A 17066-nucleotide genomic window follows, 5' to 3' on the forward strand; every position below is an offset into this window, starting at 1 on the left:
TCAAATTTGTATGCAAATCCACTTACACCACTTAGGACATAGATTTTGTAACCCCATTTATTCGGCTTTTTAGGATTATATCTTTTCAAATTGTGTCTTGCTTTGGTAGAGCAAATTTGCTCATCAATACAAAGATACTTTTCATATGGCACATTTTGGCAGATATCATTTAATTTTTTTACGACCGGTCTAATCTTAAAAATTCGATCGTGGTTAGGATGATCGCGAGGAACATTTTTTGAATTATCATTGAAATGTATGAAACGCCTGATTTTTTCAAATTTATTAACTGGCATTGTATTTTGTACCAGGGGTGTTCCTAAATTACCACTCCAATGCTTTGTTACCCTTGGAAGATGTACTAACGACATAATATATACAAGTCCGATAAATTGTTGTATATCAGTTTCAGTAACACGAAAAGCCATACCGGATCTTTCTGAACAATATACAGATTAGTTTGATTGGCAATTTCTTCAATCAATTCTTTGGGAAAAAGTTTAAAAAAGAACTGGATAGGACTATTGAGGTCTAAAAACTCTGGTGGCAAGGTTTCATCGCCCGTAAAATGGATCTGGTGGTCATTTAGTTCCAGGTTCTTCTTTTTCCAGCGTACATTCAGTTTAGGCTTGCTTTGACGACGTACCGACGGTCCTGGCTTAAGAGAAGGTTCCGTGGTGTCTAGGTGTTGAGAAGTACTTACATCGTGCTCAAGGTTCTCAATAATTCCGTCGATACTCGATCCTTCAACCGTTTCAAAAGGTCCCTCTTCAAAGGGGGACTCCAGATCGGGAATAAAAGATGGGTCCGCAACGCTGTCATCGTCACCATCAAATCCATCCTCACTAGCCTCATAATCAAAGAGGTACTGCGTAATTTCATCTTCCCCTAAGCTTCTGGAAGCCATTCTGTCAAATAATAAAGAAACGGTCAGTATACTGCACTATGGGAGCATTATTACGCAATGTAACAGAAATGTTACAAACAAAAATTTTATGATTTTGTCACAAATTACGAAATATTATAAGTGACTAACGATAAATAGTTAAAACCATAGACTTACCTACTAGATTCACGATACAGATTCGTATTTCACTTAGTTATTATATTTTATTTTTATTTTTGTAACTGTCATTCGCAAACAAATTCCACAAATTGGCGGTTACTAATTTTCGAACAATATTTGATGTAAGTAACGCCATCTATTAACTCACAAATGCACCAATTTCAGCGAGCAGTCTGTTACCGTCGTGAAACATTGACTTAAAATGGAATAAAGTATCAATTTGAAATTTTATGAGCAATGAATTGGTTTGTTACAGTTATGTCACAAGGTGATATAAAGGGTTAATAATAATATGGCACTTGGAGTATTAACTCAGTTCAGCTAACTTAACCAACATAAAATCACAACTTTACATTAAATCAGTCTCTTACAATGATCACTTTACCTTAAATTATGTACAACAGTCTTACTTTCGATTTGGCGTAATTAATAAAATCAGCCTATATATAAAAAAAAACCCGCTATTCTCAAAAATTCAGTTGAGGTAGGGCACAGCAGGATATTTCCTGCTCAAAATATGGAGCAGCCCAACTGGAGTAGTACCTCGACCTTATAGAAGATCACAGTTAAATAATACTGTTTTTAAGCAGTGTTGTATTCCTGGTGATGAGTAAGGTGACCAGAGCTCCTGGGAGGAATTTGGGATAGGGTTGGCAACGCGCTTGCAATGCTTCTGGTGTTGCAGGCGTCTATAGGCTACGGTAATCGCTTACCATCAGGCAAGCCATACGCTTGTTTGTTAACTTAGTTATATATATATATATATATATATATATATATATATATATATATATATATATATATATATATATATGTACAAAAAAGTTACAGACATTCATAAAATGGCCTATGGTATCTGTTGTTTGTTTTTCTCAACCAAATCCATTAGGTCTGCTTTTTTTTAATCAGATATCCCAGATTTTTGGTTGTATACATTTTTTAATTCCAAATTTGAAGTGATACGATTACACGGTTACACGGGTTTCCGAGAAGGGTTGGTGGGAGGTTTGTCCGCCATTTTTGGGTGTTGTTTAGGACTGGAGATATTTAAAATGGTGAGGAAATATGCCCAGGTCTTAGTACTACACTAACTCTAACTTAAATCTAACAAAAAGTGGAGAAAGCTCCACCTTTTGTCGGCGACTCTACGTAGAGTCTCGTGACCAGGATGAAGAGAAAGCCCTTGAAAAGGGACAGTCAATGGAAAAAACCGCGTCGCTCTACGACCAGCGGTTCCCGACATATCTTATCTTCTAATTTCGTTCTTAAACGGCCCTAAAGACCCGAACTACTTCTTTAAAAAACAGAAATTCGATATTTCGGGAACCGCTGATCGCAGAAACCCGTGCGACGGCTCTCCGTGCTGGTTCCAGCTGCTCCGTCCACTCCCGGTCCAAGAAACAGGATCGGGATGTTGACCATACGTAGAGCCGCTTTGTGCCTCTAGCCACAGGTCTCAACTCGACAATAACACTATAGAAAACCCCGAGTTGATGTGATTAAAATCAACGGAGTTATGGCTATTTTAAGTTTTTTAAAATGGCGACCAATATGGCCGCCACGAAATTTAAAATTGCCCGATTCGGCCCCCGTTACTCGAAATGACCCGTGTTTGGTATCAGGTGATAGGGCTTCTTATGATCTACAAACCTAGACTAAAAAGAAAATTTTAAAACCAACCCCTGATTTTTGGGGGTGGAAAAACTACTATTTTAACGCTTAAATTACAATTAAAACTACAAAAAATGGTACAAAAATTCTACGAAAAATTGAGGCAACTATTTACACTTATATCTAACTTATAAAATTACTTCTGACGATATCCAACCGCGGGGAGCACCCCCTCGTGCTCACCCTTAACTTCAAAAATTTATAACTTAAAAACTACTAGTCCAAAAATTATGAAATTTTGTATATACGTAGGCCTAATTGAGACAATTAATATTTAATAAATTTTTGGGGGGGTCGTCGCTTTCCTTTTTGAATAAAATTTAAATGAAAAGCGACGTAATTTTCAAAATTGGATATCTTCAAAAGTACTTATCTCTTTGGGGTGCTGAAAACGCCGTTGTAATCGCCTCGCCGCGCCGCGTCGTTTGATGTGTAACACTTCCCCCTCGCACCTCGGGAAGTAGGAGCACGTGGAAACGTGATACTTGTTTTTTTTGCTTATTTCTCAGCGCTCAAGCGCGAGAAAAATCCAGAACAGGTGTCAAATGAAAGGTCTCAATAAGACCTTTTTGATGGTACATAAAAACCTATAGGTCGTCGCTTTAGTTTCCGCGGCGTTCACGTTACAACTTTTTGAAGGTGGCTAATTTGGAGTTTTTCACTTATAAAATTTTCAATGTATTGTTTTGCAATAAACTATTTAAGCAGGTATTTAGAACACAGCTCCACACAACTTTTGATATATTGTACGTCACGAACGGTCGAAAAATCACAGTTTTATTCCTTCCACAAACTTATCTTTTTGCGGTTTTTACAAGTGTTTGTTAATTTTCACAGTTTTTTCACTTTTTCCGTTCATCATTCATCATCATCATTACAGCCTATACAGTCCACTGCTGGACATAGGCCTCCACAAGTTTACGTCAAAAATAACGTGAACTCATGTGTTTTGCCCATAGTCACCACGCTGGGCAGGCGGGTTGGTGACCGTGACTTTTTCCGTTAGTTCTCGGAATTTTCCGGAAAAAAAAAGTGCACCACCGGATGGCGCGCGCCGAGACGCAACTTTTGGTGCCTATTACTTGGCTCTACGTTAGGAAAAAACCACTTTTATCGATTTTTAAAACTTTAAAATTCGCGGAGCACATGTGAAATCGACCGTTCTCGGTGGCGGGCGGGGCGCTACTGAGGTCACTTTTCTTTTTTATTAGTTAAGCTTTTCCAATCATAGAAATCTGCGAAGCACATTTCATTCACATGGATGGGCTCACATTTCTTCCGGGCAGCCTTTATGGCACCAATAAATGCATCTGGTGTATACATGGGTCCAGATCGTAATTGCCGCTTAATTTCTCTCTCAATCTGGGAATGGGCGGAATCGCGCTCATTCTGGGTATGTCCTTTTATTAAATATTTATGACTGACTGAATTAAGATTAGGTGTTGTCTTTACTGCGTATAAATCCACGCAGATCATAAATTTATTTTTTTGTTGACCCCCACAATTATCCGAATAGAATACAACATCTAGATTTTCGACTGATTCTGAAATTTTGACGAGGTATTTGTAAACGCAAGTACCGATTTAGTTTACACCTCTGTGAGCGTTTGACGCATCCCATATATAGCTTTCAACACTGTTACTCTGAATGTTGTATATAGTTAAATTAAATACATTCCGGAAACGGTAAAAAAGAAAGCGTTATTATTTTGGCGAGTTGGTGCCACATTTCCATCTGAATCTATCTTAACATATCGATGTTTTGGGATGACTGTTTCGGCACTATTTGCAATAAACGACCACTGTTTTTCAATATCGCCCAAATTCCAAAATTCTTTTAAAAGTAGTTGACGTTGGTCATCTGTAATACTTGAACAACATTTGAATAAGCAGTTTTCCCTGCAAGGCGGTCTCAATTTCCGTTATGGAACAATTTTTTTTGTTTTTACTGACTGATAAGACTTACCGCTATTTCTCAGTCTCTTCGCTATATTTTTCTTCCAGCTACCTTCAAGTCTTCGCCTTTTTTTTCCTTTTTTGTTTGGGCTACAATCTGGATTTTGTGATATCTAAGATTTTTTTTTTTTTGTGTTACCCACATTAGGAATTCTAAACATTTTTGAATATCATATCAAAAATTGACCGCTAGAGCGGGGTTCGAACCCGCGCCTCCGACATACCGTGTCGGCGCTCTAGCCAATTAAGCTATGGAACGATGCACCCGCTCGAGCGAAATTTTCGATATGATAATTTTTAATTTCGGTCTAAGCGAACCGTGGCGCCGTCTATAGTGAGCTCTTTACAGAAACCCGTAACTATTCAAAGTTTCATATTACAATGAAAATCTTTGACAGGAGACGACACCGTGCTATTTTTAATATCTAAGATTTTTTTTTTTTTTGTGTTACCCACATTAGGAATTCTAAACATTTTTGAATATCATATCAAAAATTGACCGCTAGAGCGGGGTTCGAACCCGCGCCTCCGACATACCGCGGGTTCGAACCCCGCTCCAGCGGTCAATTTTTGATATGATATTCAAAAATGTTTGGATTTTGTGAGTTTTGTTCAGTGGGGCTAATATTTTCAACAGCTGACGGTTCATGTACAATCGGGACTGCATCGGCTTTTTGTACAAGCCTGTTAATAATCAGTTCGTGTTCTTCTGTAGGTGCACGAATAACAATTTCTTGTAAAACACCATCGTGGTGGCTTTTGTTAACATTACCAACTTCTTCATCAGAATCTGAAGAACTTTGATTAAGACGTCGAGGCTCCACAACTTCGTAGTTTGGGTCTTTAACTGAATCGTCACTATCTGTATACAAAATGAATTACGGTTTGAATGTAAATATAATTCGGTAAATTACTATAAAAATTGAAAACACCGATGAAATTTAGGTACCTTCATAAAAAAATGTATTTGTTGAGCTACTCGATGATGATGATGAGTCACTCGAAGAACTACCACTGCTGCTCGTAGAATCACAACGATGGCGATTTTTTGCTGCATAATCCACATTTAACTTTGTTTCCTCTGTATTTGACTTTGCATCCCCTAAGCTTAACGTTGTGTCCTTATCTAAAAAAAAACGTTTAAATATTTAATTTTAATACGACAGAAAAAATATAATCCAAACTTAGTGCCTACATTACAACGCGCGCGGGAGTAGTTAATTGTACTCTCTGTATTTAACTCAGCCATGCGGTGGCGGAGGAGTTTTCCTACTAAGTAGTTTTATAATGGTTCAATTCACAAATAGATACCTGCACTTATCCCTGCAACAGGAATATTTGATTGTTCTGTTGTCAATGCAAGATTAACAAGTCTTTTACATCGCGATTCCATCTCGAAAAATAAGTAGAATTAGTTACTTTGTTTTAGCATTAACAAAGCAATATTTATGAATATTACTGGTCAAATTATTATTTTTTTGTTCCATAGCGGAACATCAACAGATAACTATAATTTTATTTTTGTATTAGAAAAAGTTTCATCATCTACAATGTTATATCATAAGATAACACAAAGCAAAATTCTCATTCTTTCAGCAATAGTGTAAAATGAGAATTTATAACAATTAACACATCACACATTTTTTTCAACAACACTGTGTTAACCCATAGTATCACATTAAAATAAAAAATAATATTACACGTTTTCGCTGAAATTTGAGAGCACCTTCCACTACACGTGCGCAGTGACAACTGTTTTGTTTCGTTGTAGAAACAAATCTTTGCATAGAAAGAGACAACGGACTGACAAATCGACACTTTTAAACAAAATAACGCGTCAAACATAATATTCTAATAAAATTAGTAACATTGCGTGCTAGAATGTAGGTTTAGAAATTCGAAAAATACCCAAAACCGAATCGGAGCACCCCACTGTCCACGTGGTATCGGTCTGCCCTACCCCTAGAGTGTTTTTTTTGAGCCGCGGAGGCGCGGAGGGAGGGCAGCCCTCGCCCGCCGTGAGCATGAGTGAGCGTGCTTTCGCACGCAAGGGCGGAAGGGCTGCACTTCCCGCAGCGCCGGAGCCAAGCGTTCCTCTAACTTTTCGAAATTCTTCTTCTAACTTCAAAACTTTAGCCATGAATATCTCCATAACCATGGGGTTCTGAGGTGTGATAGTGGTACCAGGGGTAGCGTCCCCCCCCTTCCCCCCACGGTCCCGAAATTCGGTTTTTCCTAATCTAAAGCTTTGTGTTTTAAAGGAAATGCTAAGTGACGCGTTATTTTGGTCAAAACTGTCTATTTGTTAGTCGTTAAACGTCAGTTCGTATCGTTTGTTGATCTTGCAATCTAGATCATTTTTACGTAAATTTGTTCGAAAATAAAGTGTGAAAGTTGGTGAACAGAGCATATGAGTGCACTTCCCGCAGCACCGGAGTTAAGGTGGAGTCAGACGCGGAGCTCTAAGGTATTGTTATACCTCTGAATCACGTAAAGTTAACCTCAAAACTTCAAACACGATATCTTCGAAACCACGGGGTTTACGCGAAAAGCACACTACGAGGGGGGTAAAAAACCCACCCTCCCCCCTCCCTTCACCCCCTCTCCCCCCAGGACCCCATAAATTGGAGCCCACTTAACTAAAGATTTACCAGTAACTGCTAACTGCCGCGACAATGCGATTATTCGCTTACATTGGCCAATCGCGCTTTGGTTTAATTACAGGGTTCGGCACTCGAAGTGTTACTAATACAAAATGCTGTAATTTTGTTAATTATGAGCATATTTATTTTAAAACTTTAGTATCGAAAAGAAAACATATAAAATAAATAAAAAAGAAATTATTGTTCAATATGACCACCTTTAGCGCGGATAACAGCATCGAGTCTGACCGAGAAGGCTTCACACGCTGCACGAATGTGGTCTGCTGGTATTTTGTTCCATTCTCGGCGGAGAGCAATCTTTAAGGCGTCGACCGTCACATATTTTTTTGTTGATACTTTGGCTTCTAGAATTGACCATATAGAAAAATCCATTGGGTTTAAGTCCGGGGAATATGGTGGCCATTGTTGCGAAGAAATGAAGCTCGGAACATTTTCTTGTAAAAAAAATTGGGTTTCACGTGCTTTGTGGGATGGTGCCGAGTCTTGTAGAAAGGTCCAATGATTTCTACCAAATTGTTTACGTGCCCAAGGTAACAAAGCATCGTTTAAAATGTTTTTACGGTAGATCTGCTGGTTTATCTTTACACCCTGGTCAATGAAAACGAGAGGTGAGCGTCCCGTGGCAGTTACCGCAGCCCAAACCATAACAGATGCTGGTGCTTGCTTTCGCAAGGCAATTCGTTGGTCTAAATTGTCATTTGATTTACACTTTAACCATACGCGATCATTTTGTTTGTTCACATATTGCTGAACCGTAAAAAAATTTTCATCGGAAAATACCAAATTTTCTAGCATGCCACCAACGTGCAAGTGCTTTAAGTTCTTAGCTCTTTTTAGACGAGTTGCCTTTTGTGCAAGTGTTAGGTCTTGCACTTTTTGTAATTTGTAGGGCTTCAGTTGAAGTTTATTTTTCAATATGCGTCCTATGCTCCGGGCAGATACATTAAGACTTTTCGCCAATTTAACTGCGCTTTGTCGTGGATTTCGTTCAATTCTAGCCTTTACCTTTCGAACCATTTCTGATGATGTTGCTGTTGTTGGATGTCCACCTCCATGGCGTTTTTTAATGCTATCCGTATCATTGTAACACGTGATGGTCCGATACACAAACATTTTGTTCAAATGTAAATGTCCTAGCTCATTAACGATGACTGACTGCGATTTTCCAGCCAAATACAAAGAAATGATACTGTTTCGTTTGACTTCCATCTGCAAAACTTTTTTTAACAACGACGAAAAATAATAGGCTTTTGTAAGTTTATTAACAATACAATAGACTAAGGAATATGAAAAAATGGGCGCCATACTGTAAACAGTTTAGTTGCAATGGCAACGTAAAGTTAGTAACACTTCCAGTGCCTAACCCTGTATATAAGTCAATATTTTCTAATATTGCAATTTGATGAGAAATTTGTAAAATAATGGAATACAAACGGACGTACTTTGCAATTTCACCGGGCACTGATTTTTACACGATTGCGCAACGCAAAGGAGGGTAATGTGTTTATCAGTCTATGTATGTTTGAACTTTTGCGGCACTGTGCCACAGTGATGTTTCAAAATAATTAACCACGCAAAGGTATAGGCCGATTTTGATAAACTACGTCATTTGATTCCTCATGACGGTGCGAATGTCATAGAACGCATAAAATTTGGAAAAATCAAAATAACGATTTTTGACACTGTATTGCGAAAAATATAAAAAAATTAAAATAGACCAATTATGTCAAGTGACGAATTGTTGAATAGGGAGGTATATAAAATAATTTTAGGTTTCTCATATGGTTTTTAATCAGAATTACCGTTTAGGATCTAAAATTCTCACATAAAAGCATGCCAGAACTGATATTTCTACGGGTCTGTTATCTGCAAATGGTCTTGAGGTAACGAAACTTCTTTAGCGTGATTTCATGAAAAAGAAACAAAAAATGAAACAAGTTATTCAAATTTTAAATTTTTATTGACCTTTGATTATAATCAATTTTGTGTACATATTTCTTATATAGTCAATTTTGTTAGTAAAACATTTGGTCATATAAAGAATAGGTACATTTAAATATTTTTTGCTTATCGATTTAATTAAAAGAGAGTAATGGTTCTCAAAAATGGATCGATCTGAATAATTATGTTCATCATTAAATAATTTGAGTCCAATACATTTTTTTAAGCATTCCTGTACAAGGTAATGCAGCGGGTTTTTTTTTATTTGTAATTTTATTTTTTTTGAAAACTCCTTCGGCGATTTTGCAAATTTTTACTACGGATTTTGAGGGATACCGCAGACCACCCTTGTCTTTTAGGTACTGAAGGGTGTCCTTCATTTTTTCATTACTGTACAATGAAGATATGCATTGTTCGCATTTAATTTGTCCCTCCAATGCTTTGACGACAAAACCTGGAATATAAATTATAACTTTTTGGGAAAATTCCGTCAGTCTTGTTGGATCAGCCAAATAGTCATGATCGTTAGGTACAACAAGATCATACGTTAGAGATGGCTGAATATCCTCATTACCTTCTGTCAATCTAATGTGATCCGTTGTGTTGTTGATAGCGATTTCGGGTTTCGTACAAGTTAATATATTTAATTCCATCAGAGGAATGCAATTACCCGTTGTTAAATGTTTCAATTGTCCATGAACAAGCATACGCTTATAAGCAGCTAGGAACTGACTAGCAGTGGGGTTATTGTTAAAACCCCATTTTGCCCGGATAGCCCCAAAAAAAATTTCTAGGTGATCTTGGCTGAGTTTGTAAGTAGACAAAAAGTCTAATTTTTTGGTAATTATGTATTCTTCGTACAAAAATATGATACTTTTTATACAAATCTAGAAACCCAAAAATCCTGTTTTCCTATTTGTTTGAAGTATGTTGAACATATCTATTTTTAATCCATTAATGTATTGAAACATATTTTCCAAAAAAACCTTTACATTTTCAATGTTACCGGGATTCAAAGGCTTTTTGAAACCAAATGCATTTAAATTGCGCGTGTTCATTATGTCGAACAAGGTATTAAATCTTTTGATAAAATCTATAGTTGGTCCACAATTACTATATTGTTCTAGTTTAAGTATATCTTTACAAAACTGAAGGGCATCTGCTACAGATTCACTGAACAATTGCGCAGCCAGTTTCACCTTCATTATTTGTTTTTTGAAATGAAGGTGTGCGCTTCTGACTTTGTTGGCTAGATGAAATCCTTCATTTTCCTGAAGTTCGACCAAAAGTTTCACGTAATTCCACGAAATAGTCGCTCCTTCAGAATTTTTAAAAAATAATTTATCCCCCAATGTATTCCTTACCAACTTTAGCATGTGGCATGGGTCGGGGAATATAACAATTTTTCTGTTGTTATGTAAAAATACGGGATTTATTTTTTCACCGTCTATCTGACATCCCAATACCTTAGCCATAGAAAAGTTGGCTGGGCAACCGTCAAATGTTAGTGACGATACAACAAGACCGCACTCACTTACCAAATTTTTTTTTTTTTAATGTCAAATAGGCAGGCATTTGACCACAATCTCACCTGATGTTAAGTGACGATGCGGTCGAAGGTGGAGCATGCCTGCCTAATAACAGCCTATTCACTCTGGCCTTGAAGGCACCCAGATTGTATCGTTCGGGAAACACAGACGCGGGCAACGAGTTCCATTCCTTAGCTGTGCGCATCAGGAAAGTAGTGCCAAAGCGTTTTGTGCGCGTAGGTGGCATATCAATGACATAAGGATGGAACGATCGACCGCGCCTAGTGTCCCGATGGCGGAAGGTTGTTGGGGGAATTAGATCGTGTAATTCCTTCGCACACTCACCGAAATATATTTTGTAGAACACCGACAGACAAGCTACCCTACGCCGATGATCGAGACTCTGCAACTTGGTGTTTGTCAGAGTAGGGTCACCTATGAGTCTCTTAGCTCGTTTTTCCACCGAGTCCAAAGTTGCCAGTTGGTATTTGGCGGATCCATCCCAAAGATGGCAGCAATACTCCATACAAGACCGAACTTGTGCTTGATATAGTTGAAGCAGCTGTTCTGGAGTGAAGTATCGCCTGACCTTAGAGAGAATACCTAGTTTTTTTGCTGCAGTTTTTGCTTTGGACTCGATGTGTTGCCCAAAGTTCAGATTGGACGATAGCTCTACACCGAGGAGCTGTAGGGAGTCGGTAATTTCCACAGAAACATCCCGGAAAGTCGGAGCCAGGTGTAAAGGGCTCCGTTTAGAGGAGAACACACATGCCTGTGTTTTTGTAGCGTTGAACGTGACCAGATTGGCATCGCCCCATTCGGAGACTGCCTGGAGGGCGACGTTCAAGCGGCTGACCATATCCTCTCGACAAGAATCTATGCAGGTTTTGAGTAAATTTGCTTTTTGTTCGGCAGTCGTCCCATTAACCAGAAAATAGCCCACAGGAAGTTTCCAGTTGCCATTTAAGCAAGTCAGCATAAACACGAATGCTTCTTTAGCGACGGGAAGAACATCAGTTTCTAGCTGGTCCCCGCAGTTAACAAAACCAACATAATTTTTGCCATTCCATTCAACCTTTTGGCGAATGGCCATTTCATCAAAAGACAGTCCGCATATCCACTTCTGTGTTGAATTTGTGTAAAAGAGTTTGAGAGCAGCAAGTGCTTCGGACGAGAAACCAGGTTCACCTTCTATCGTTTGATACCAGCAAGCGAGTGTGCGAGTGTGCGGAAGACAAGTATTAAAAGCGTTTCTTACAAAATTGTAAGCACGCGGACTAATAAAATGCAAATTTAACGCAAATTTGCGCACTTCGGGAGAGAATTTGCTTTTTTGAAATTTCAACATTTCGCCTGGGTTTATGGAGGATAATAAATCTGCTGCCTCTTGATTAATCAGCCGCTTTTCTTTTAACGTTTCTATGACGGCGGACAATTCAGCGTTTCTCTTCAAGAGACGCTGATTTTTTGAACGTAATACTGCCAACTTCTTTTTTCGTGTCTCGGCTAAAAGTGTTTTTCGATTTAACTGCTTCAAAAGTTTCTGTTTTCGTGGTGTCGACTTAATCTCCGTGGACTCTGAGTTTTCAACCTAAAATTTATAAAAAAAGGATTCAAAATTGCTTCTAATATATTAAATACATTTTCTTGATTCATTTAAGTTATAGACAATCAGATAATAAATAGAGAAAATGAAGTAGAAAGGAAAACATACATTTTCTTTGAATTAGAATAATTTTTATAATTAATTACCTGTGTAGATATGGACTCAATTTGCATTGGTACGTGGTGAGGTGTAGATGGGATGTCTACCGGCAGTTCGATAAATGTGGGCAAGATTTCCATTGGTACCTGTACCTGAAATTTAAAAAATAATATTATTATGGAACAAAGATGAAGTAAAAAGTAGATGGACATCATATAGATAATTAATTTTGAATATGTATTCATTTAATCAGTACAATTTTCTATAAAAGATACAATAATATCAACACATTTCAGTAGACACTACTCGGACTCTGAATCTAATATTATAACATAATAATCGACGATATGAAGTGTAGGGATCGAGAATGGTTTTAAATATGTCATATTTCGAGCAGTTTTTCTAAAACAACTCTGTTCAAAATGTCTAGCGCAAATTCGAGTATATTTAGTTGGTTGCCAGTTTTGTCGCCCAGTAGCACGAATCCATGATTGGCGAATTGCAGAGTCCTTTGGAAATCTGTAACAATGGTTTCATTAAGTAATATGAAATTAAAACATTGAATAAAAAATTCCCCACTTTTAGGGTAATTTATCAGTAACCTTAGCTAGTATCCCTAAAATATAACCTGATCAAATTATAAAGTAGTTAAAAATGGCGGACCAGCCTTACGTTTGTTTCGAGGATGTAAAATTAACCTTACCACTTAATTTGGTTGGTTAATATATTTATTATTATGATGATAAATGCCGTTTTCATACATTATTTCTATTTATAATAACTTGTTAATATGATACGACTCTCATTCTATCAATATTTTTGCCTAAGAAGGTATATTTTTATCAAAAAAATTGTACTTACGTATGAAAGGTTATGTCTGGTAATTTCTGCTCAGTACGGCTTTTACAGCCGATTATGTAACATATTACCATGATAAGTATCACGAAACAGTCAAGTACTTCTTAATTTCACCACTTATATTACTTTAAGTCACTTAAATCATATAAATTCACCAAGAAATATCGGTCTCAACTGATTTGTTGGTCGCAACTTTCACTTGCGACCAACAGAAACTCTGACAAAGACAAAAAATGTTGTTTTCATCCTTTTCATTCCTTACGGTTTTCGTATGTTGTGGTTTCGTTCTCACACGGTAATAATAATTGCGTAGCAAATCCAGAGCATACTTCATCCTAGGTTCACAGTTATTTTACCTCTAGCTCTTATGTTGGCCAATGTGAGCGTTATGTTGCCATATTTAGCTCATATGACTCCTTTATACGAAATGTTAAATTTTTTATATGCAGTTATTATTAAACTATTGGTAATAATATCTATGCCTATTTTTTCTTACACAATAACATTGTAATGTTTATAATAAAATCTTTTGTTTTCAGGATGGATGAACGCATTTAAATTTTTCTTTTTAAGAAATCAGTTCGGTTGTACGAAAATTGGTTTAGCAAAGTTTAAATTTTGTTCTATTTGATATACAAAAGTAAAAATTCGTAAATTACATGAGCGTGATATATTAATTATTAAATATAAATTATAAACAGCCATTTGAATCATAAATATATTTTTTATTTTGAATAAGCATGATCCATGTGGATTGCCAATGATGAATAATCACTATCAGATGAATCTTCGGAACTGCTGTCAGATTTTGTATCAGACTCATTATTTAATTCTATTATGAACCTGTCCATTTCAGCGTCCATACACACATCTCTTTCACGAAGCTTGTCTTCAATGTGGCGCACATGTTCGCATTGTTTTTGCCAGTCTTCTGCAGTGATACTTTGAAAAGCTTCTTCAGCTAAATTAACTATATTGTTTGTTTCTTGTCCTACGTTTTTATTTGCTATTCGCCTCGCCAAGACTCCACGTAAATTCAGTTGCGTTTAACTCGCAGTGATACGGCGGTAATCTAGCCACTTTGTGGCCATGAGCTTGAAGCATCTGATCGGCTTCATATATTGGAGCTTCTTTATGTTCTTTTATAATTTTATAAAGTTGAGCTTTTACCATTGTAGGCAGATACGATAACCCCTTATTTATGATCCAGTTTTGCATTTCTGCTTTGGTAGAGCTTAATGTTGGTGCCTTGTTTAACTTTACCGTGTGATAAGGGGCATTATCCATAACCACTAAACTATTAGCCGGCAAGTTAGGAATTAGTTTTTCCTGAAGCCATTACATGAAATTTGTTTTGTTCATGTCATCATGTTAGTCACCTGATTTCGACAGGGATTTAAAAATTAATAAAGCATTTGGTATAAACCTCATTTCACCACCCACATGAACAATTATCCATCGTGCACCAGCAGAATCGTTTTGTAGGACACCTTCATTTTCTATTTGCCAGTATTTATTCACTGTGTAAGACGCGTGAATATAAGTCTCGTCCAAGAATACAACAGGCCTACCTTCATCGCGAAAATTAGATTCAAAATAGTTAAGTATCTCTATCTCCAAGCTACAATATCAGGCCTTTCCATAAGTAACTTCCTTTTTGACCCACATTTTTTAAATCGAAATCCAATTTGTCGGATAATTTTCCACAATGTAGTACGACCTCCACGAAAATTTGTGTCAGTTTTGACTCTGCTAAGAGTTTTCTCAAAGTCGGTACCTCCTTTCTGACGGTATACATTTCATGTATTTTATTTCGAACTGCACACAGATCATAATCATCTAGTATAATTTTCTTTTCTTGCACGCGTTTCTTTCTTGGCGTAGAAATTTTTTGAGATGACTCGCCTTCTTTGGTAATGGTGCTGACAGTTTTTTCAGATATACCTGAAACATGAAAAAAGCTTTATTTGATAGTCTAGGTATTTCTTAGCCTATTTCTTCTCAATAATGTCCCTACTTACGTTTAAAAAAAAAAATTATATTTTATTATTTGTTTTCAGGAAAATTCTATACATTTAATTATATTATATTTCAGATTTATACTTCTTTAAAATATCATTATATAAAATGCTCAAATTATTTGTGTCTGTTCTTTTATTCACTGTGTTATTTACTTTAATAAAAAACATTTCACTAATATTTCTTTTAAGCCAATTTCCCTCGTTATCTAATATTCTTGTATTTTCAAAATTAAAATTATGATGTTGGTCAAAATGATGGGATGCTAAAGCAGTCTTATTGTCTTTTGCGGCGTTAATATTTTTACAATCGTTCTTATGTTGTTTGATTCTCGACATAAGAAATTGTTTAGTTTGTCCTATATAGCAACGGTTACACTCACATGAAATTTTATATATTACCCCACTTCGTTCTTCCTTTTTTAAAGGATCTTTTAATTTAGTATATACACTGCTTATCTTCATTAAATTATAAAACGGTAATCTCACATTTGTACCTATAAAACATCTGTTAATTTCATATGACAGTCCTCTCATAAAGGGAAACCGACAATATGTGAAGGAGTTTGCGACTCTAATGTTATTATTCAAACGATTACTTACTTCCTGTTTAAATTTTACTACAATAGCGTTAATAAACGACTTATTATATCCATTTTTTAACAACAAGCTACTAATAATTCTATAATTTGTTCCCAATGTGCTTCATTACTTAATTTAATCATTCTATCTAATAACCCAGTAATCATTCCTATCTTTTGTGCACGTGGATGGTTTGATTCAAAATTCAACAGTCTACCAGAACTTATCGGTTTGATGAACCAGTCAGTAATTAAATACCCTTCTCGTCTTTCTATCAAAATATCAAGGAAAGAGATGCGATTGTTTTGTTCCATTTCTAAAGTAAACTGTATGTCTTCATTGAAACTGTTAAATAAATTTAAAACATTATCAACTTCACTCCCTGGCACTGCTGCTATCGTGTCATCTACATACAATTTAATAAACGGAACTTAAAATGGTAATGATTCTAAGATTTTACTAATTACATAATTCATAACAATATTTGCAATAACGGGGCTAGCCGGATTGCCGATACTACTACCTTCTATTTGTGAATAAAACTGACCTTCAAAAACAAAGTAACTCGACATATAACAAAAATTAATCAATTCAATTAATATATGTTTAGGAAATTTGACAAATTGTTTGATACTATTCCAAGTCTCATTAATTACTTCTAATATTAAATTCTGTTTTACGTTGGTGAATAATGACACTACATCTAATGATAACAATACGTAATTACTTTCTAATTTTACGGATTTACTAAATTCTACAAATTCAAACGAGTTCCTAACATTAAACTGATATGTATTTACCAATGGAGCTAGTTGTTCATGCAAATAATGTGCCAACTTGTAACTGGGTGAATTTATGCAGCTAACTACTGGTCTCAATTTACATGTATTCTTATGTGTTTTCCTCAAACCGTAGATCCGCGGAGCAACCGTGTACTTCGACGTCAACCTTTCAGCACGTGGTTTATCAATTAATTTTAGTCTCATCATCTTCTTGACTATATTGTTACCTATACGCTCGAATTTGTTAGTGGGATCTTTATCTATTTTTCTGTAAGTTTTATCATCATTAATTAAA

General features: G+C 36.3%; 1 pseudogene; it reads right to left on the minus strand.

Moving 5' to 3' along the window:
• Positions 1 to 13985: 13985 nt before the first annotated feature.
• Positions 13986 to 14683, minus strand: LOC123666206 (annotated as a pseudogene).
• Positions 14684 to 17066: the final 2383 nt, after the last annotated feature.

This window comes from Melitaea cinxia, chromosome 25, assembly GCF_905220565.1.
Source record: "Melitaea cinxia chromosome 25, ilMelCinx1.1, whole genome shotgun sequence".
NCBI lineage: Eukaryota > Metazoa > Arthropoda > Insecta > Lepidoptera > Nymphalidae > Melitaea > Melitaea cinxia.